This window comes from Pan paniscus, chromosome 14, assembly GCF_029289425.2.
Source record: "Pan paniscus chromosome 14, NHGRI_mPanPan1-v2.0_pri, whole genome shotgun sequence".
In the NCBI taxonomy this organism is placed as follows: domain Eukaryota; kingdom Metazoa; phylum Chordata; class Mammalia; order Primates; family Hominidae; genus Pan; species Pan paniscus.
This window is the reverse complement of record NC_073263.2, coordinates 40,042,526-40,048,525: the sequence shown is the minus strand read 5'-3', so window position 1 is coordinate 40,048,525 and position 6,000 is coordinate 40,042,526.

The window sequence follows — 6,000 nt, the reverse complement described above, 5'->3', positions numbered from 1 at the left end:
GAGACAGAGTCTCACTCTGTCACCCAGGCTGGAGTGCAGTGGCATGATCTCGGCTCACTGCAACCTCTGCCTCCCGGGCTTAAGCAATCCTCCTACTTCAGCCCCTCGTGTAGCTGGGACCACAGGTGCATGCCATCACGCCTGGCTAATTTTTTGTATTTTTGGTAGGGAAGGGGTTTCACCATGTTGCCCATGCTGGTCTTGAGCTCCTGAGCTCAAGTGATTCACCCGCCTTGGCTTCCTAAAGTGGTGGGATTACAGGCATAAGCCACCCACTTTGCCCAGCCAGGTCTTTGCCTTTCCATATAAACTTTGGAATCATTATGTCAACATCTACAAAGTAGCTTACTGGGAATTTTTGATTGGGATTGCATTAAATCTATAGATCATGTTTGGAAGAATTGACATCTTAACAATATTGAGTCTTCCAATCTGTGAACATGGAATCTCTCCATTTATTTTTCTCTTTGATTTCTTTCATCACAGTTTTATAGTTTTCTGCATATAGACTATGTACATATTTTGTCAGAGTTATACATAAATTTTCTTTTTTTAGTGCTATTGTAAATTGTATTGTTTTTTTCAACTTCAAATTATGATTTTTTAATTGCTGGTATAGAAAAACAATGGACTGTTCTATAGTAAGTCTGCAAACTTGCTATATTAGCTTGTTAGTCCTAAGAGATTTTTAGTGATTCTTTGGGATTTTCTATATAGACAATTATGTCATCTGTGAACAAAGACAGTTTTATTTCCTCCTTCATATTCTACATACCTTTTCTTTCCTTTTCCTGTCTTATTGCACTAGCTAAGTCTTCTAGTACAATGCTGATTATGAGTAATGAGAAAGGACACCCTTACCTTGTTCCCAAGGTACTTAGAGGAAAGTGTCTAGTTTTTCATCATTAAATATAATAGCTGCAGGATTTTTGAGGGTTTTTTTTTATTTATCAAGTTGAGGTAGTTTCTCTCTGTTCCCAGTTTGCTGAGAGTTTTAAAAATCATAAGTGAGTGTTGGGTTTTGTCAAATGACTTTTATCCATCAATTAATAAAATCTTATGATTTTTCTTCTTTAGTCTGTTAATATGGTAAATTACATTGGTTGAGTTTTGAATGTTGAACCAGCCTTGCATATCTGGAGGAAGAAGTCCCGCTTGGCCATGGTTTATAATCCTTTTTATACATTGTCGAATTCAATTTACTAATGTTTTATTGAGGATTTTTGCATCTGTGTTCATGGGAGATACTGGTCTGTATCTGGTAATCTGTATTCCTTTCTGGTAATATCTTTTTTTCATTAAATTTTTTTTATTGACAATAATAATTATACATATTTATGGGCTACATATTGAAGTTGCAATACATATAATATATAATGATCAGATCAGGGTAATTAGCATTCCATTATCTCAAAGATCATTTCCTTGTATTGGGAACCTTCAATATCCTCCTTCTAGCTATTTTAAACTATATATTATTGTTAACTATAGTCATCCTACAGTGTTAGAGAATACTAGAACTTATTCCTCCTTAAGGTAATGTTGACTTTTTAGAATGAGTTAGGAAGTGTTCTCTCTGCTTCAGTTTTTCTGGAAGAGATTGTGGAGAATTAATATCATTTCTTCCTGACATGTTTGGTAGAATTCACCATCTGGGCCTAGTGCTTTCGTTGTAGAAGGTTATTAATTATTTATTCAATTTATCTTATAGATATAAATGTATTCAGATTATCTGTTTCTCCTTTGTGAAATATGATAGTTTGTGTCTTTAAGGAATTGGTACATTTCATCTAAGTTATCAAGTTTGTGGGCATAAAATTTTTCATAACATTCCTTTATTGTCCTTTTAATTTCCATGGTATTAATAGTGACAATTCTTACCATTTTTAAATGGACTTCTAAATTTTATCATTAGTAGTTGTAAAGAATTAACTTTCTATATATTGTAAAATGTATTGCTTTTGCTGAAAAATTAAATGATTATATATTTTCTTAAAATGAATCTAATGGGCCAGGTGCGGCGGCTCACGCCTGTAATCCCAGCACTTTTGGAGGCCAGGGCGGGCAGGTCACAAGGTCAGGAGATCTAGACCATCCTGGCCAATGGTGAAACCCCGTGTCTACTAAAAATACAAAAATTAGCTGGGCGTGGTGGCATGTGCCTGTAGTCCCAGCTACTCAGGAGGCTGAGGCAAGAGAATCCCTTGAACCCAGGAGACGGAAGTTGCAGTGAGCTGAGATCGCACCACTGCGCTCCAGCCTAGTGACAAAGTGAGACTCCTTCTCAAAAAAAAAAAAAAAAGTATCTAATGGAATCTAAATGTCATATTAATTTAATATCTACCATCATCTATTTATCTATTTATTTAAAAAGCTCATAAACAAGGTCATCTTTATTGGAAATATTACATCAGTTTTCTTTTATTTTACTTTAAATTGATAAATAAAATTATATCTAGTTATCGTGTACAACATGATTTGAAACATGTATACATTGTGGAATGGCTCAGTTGAGCTAATTAAAATATGCATTATCTCACATACTTACCATTTTTAGTGGTGAGAACACCTAACATCATCCCATGTTCTCTCCGAACTTGTATTTCCATTTTACTCCTCCCCCAGATTTTTATCTTAATATAACTTATTTTTATGCTTAGACCTTAATAATTTCTTGTAACATAAAAAGCACAATTTCATTGGAAATGCATCTTGTTATGAAATAGTCTAGGTCTCCCTTTTAAATCATAATTAGTTCATATACCCATGGCTGAGTATGACTTACTGCTTGAATGATACAAGGCTCAACACCAATTATATTACTATCTTGGTTTTTGTAGATGGAAGTCCTAAAGAAATCTTGTCTGCATCCCTAAGAAGATAAGCATGGAAAGTTTCTGTTAGAGCAGTGTTACTCAAGTCTCTGAATTCCTTCTGAGTTAAACGCCAGAAATCACTTGGTGATCTTTCATCAAAATTATTTTTAGGTATCTATCATGAAAAACTCTATTAGAGACTCCTTTCATTTTGTTGAAAGTAATGAGTTAGAAACTACTTGAATTGCAAAAAGATATTTTATTAGTCATCAGAGTCATTGCACTTTCTCAAAAACAACCTCAACATTCAAATAAACCTTTGCCAGTCACCCTGGAGGTTTTGCATAGACAATGCATCATTATAAGATTTGAAATGAGGGTCAGGTAAATATTTCTTTTGTAAAGTGGGACAAGGATCTATTATGAAAGCAGGGGTGAGAAATGGGAGCTTGTAAGATACTTGACCGTAGTGATACTCAAATTTAGGAATGAATGCAGGCAGAGCTTGAGGCTCATGAAAATTATTTCCCTTAAACTACCTAAGTGCCCAGGTACTCCTTGGAAAGATTTTGTGAACTGAGGAGCAAGCACCCTATTTTGAAGACCCATCTATGGAAAAGGCAGGAAGGCATCCTTGATAAGATGGCATTTGATAATAGACCTGAAGGAGATGCAGGTGAAACCATGTGGCTACTGGGGGAAGAGAAATCCAGGCAGAAGAAACCTCAAGGGCAAAAACACTGAGGCAGGAGTGGTCTTGGAATGTTCTGGAAACAGCAAGAAGACCAGTGTTGGTTGTAGCAGACTGAATAAGGGAAAGAGTGGTAGAATATGAGGTCAGAGAGATAAGCAGCAGCATGTTAGGTTTTGGAGTCCAAGGTAGAAGTTTGGGATTATATTATGAGTGAGATGAGAAGAACGACTTTCCACTGGAGGGTTTTGAGTTTGGGGGTGACATGACCTGGCTTTAATTTTAAAAGGCTCACTCTGGCTGCTGTGTTACTTAGTACATGGAAATATTGTTGCCTTTATCATTTCTGGGTAGTTTTGCTGACATTCTTTTTCTGGGTTCACAACTGTGATGGCAGTTTTAGCTGTGCAGGATTATGAAAATGATCTGACCCCTGACGAATTTGGGATATCAGTTTGGCCTGGGTGTGGTTCTCTTCTGCTTTGTGGGCTCAGAACTCTTGTATTCCAAAGGAAGCCATCTTCTTTCTGGCTGCCAGCCCATTGCATTTGAGCCATAAATGTTGGGGTTTGGGCACCAGATAAATGTAGTAGGGTCTCGGCTGATGACCTGCAGAAGCAGATCATGGAATTATAGAAGCTATTGTAGGTCAGTTCCCAGGAAACAGACTGAAACTCAGATTTGTGTGTGAGAAGTTTATTGGGGAGTGCTCTTTTGAACATTACCTGTAAGGAGTAAGGAAAGCAGTAGTGCGCAGAGGGGAGTACTGGACTCTGATACAGTTGCAGCAGAGCCCCTGACCATCCTAAAGAGGGATGGCCTTTTAGAATTGTCTCAAATGAAGCATGAGGCCTGGGCCTTAACACCTTCCACATCAACTAGTCAATGGTTGTGGGTGGGCCCTGGAAAAGGGATGTGCTTGGGCCAAGAGTCATTCTTGGGGAGAAACTTAACTGTGAGCCATCAGCTGCCAAGACTCCAGGCAACCTGGGAAATGAGTGTCTCAGTCTTGAAGGGGTGTCTGGGTGGCACACCATGGTAATTCACTACTCATGATTAACTGGAAGATCCCTTTAAAGATCATCACCAACACCTCGACACCAGACACCACCATTTCGAAGCTAAAGAAACTGAGGCCTGGGAGTGTACAAATATTGTTTATCCTTGCATCATCTTCTCATGTGTTAATTACAAAACACAAAAATGACGTCAACACGTATGCCTTATTTTCTAAAGGAGGGAGAGTATAAAACTGATTGTTAATTTTTTAAAGTATTTGCAAATATCAACTAATTGCCATTATTGTTGCTGCTGCATATACTGTTTTTATTTTTTAAGAAACAGTTCTTTTACTTCAGAACAACTGCATGGACTGTTAAGGTGATCACCAAGTTCACTTCACACCCGTTCCACGCACATTCTGTTTCCCTCGTTGGTGCACACAGTCTTCATTACAAGGAAAATCCGCTCTGTGCCTACCGCAAGAATAGGAATCAATTCTTAATGCTGAAATAATTTCAACTAACATGAAGTACGCTGCTTGGATACTGTAGTTTGATTTGCTTGGGTGGTTCTGTCTTCCTACATTCATTGTGAAAGAAATCTCTTAGAGCACCCAGCAATCATGTTCCCGTATTTACAAAATATTTTTTACATAAAAGAAATTGCACAGGACTAAAACAACCAAATTTTGTAATATGTGGACCAGATTCAAACCAACTATAAGGAGACATTTTGGAGACAACTGGGGAAAAATCAAACACATTAAGGAATTATTACTTTTCTTAAGAGTGATAGTGGACTTGCGGTCGTGTTAAATTTAAGTCATTATGTATTAGGGTCAATACTGAAATGTTTATAGGTGAAATGATTTGAGGTCTGGGATTACCTAAAATATTCCAGAAAATAGGAGGAATAGATGAAACAAGAATGGTAAAATGCTGATGGTAGTTGAAGGTGGGTTATGGCACAGGGGGGATAACTTTTACCATTCTCTTAACTTTGGTGTGTATTTGAAAATTTCCATAATAAAAAGTTAACAAAACCCACATTTTTTCATGTCTGGTTTTAAAACTTTTATTTTACTGGATGGAAGCTAAGAAAATGGGTTGTCTAGCCTAATTTTGAACTTCTGGCAGTATAACTGTCCCAGATTAGGGAAGAGGCACAGCCCAGCCTGCAAAAATGCCGGGCTGGACCTCATGTGATCACACCCATTCGCCACGGCAGGCAGTGTCACCTCCTCTGGGTCTCATGGTGAATAACCGCAGCACGGCTGACAGAACAGGTAGCCTTGGTTCAAACCTGGAGCCCACCTTTCTTTAGCCTCTGTGATCTTACACTTCATGTGAGCTCTCTCAATCTCATTTATAAACTGGGACTTGTTTGAGGGTTAGAAGTGATGCAGAGAAGGTATCTAGTGCATAGTTGATATCCAACACAATGGTAGTCATTATTGATAAAAAGCTGTTTGTTCTCCTCTCCTGGGAAATA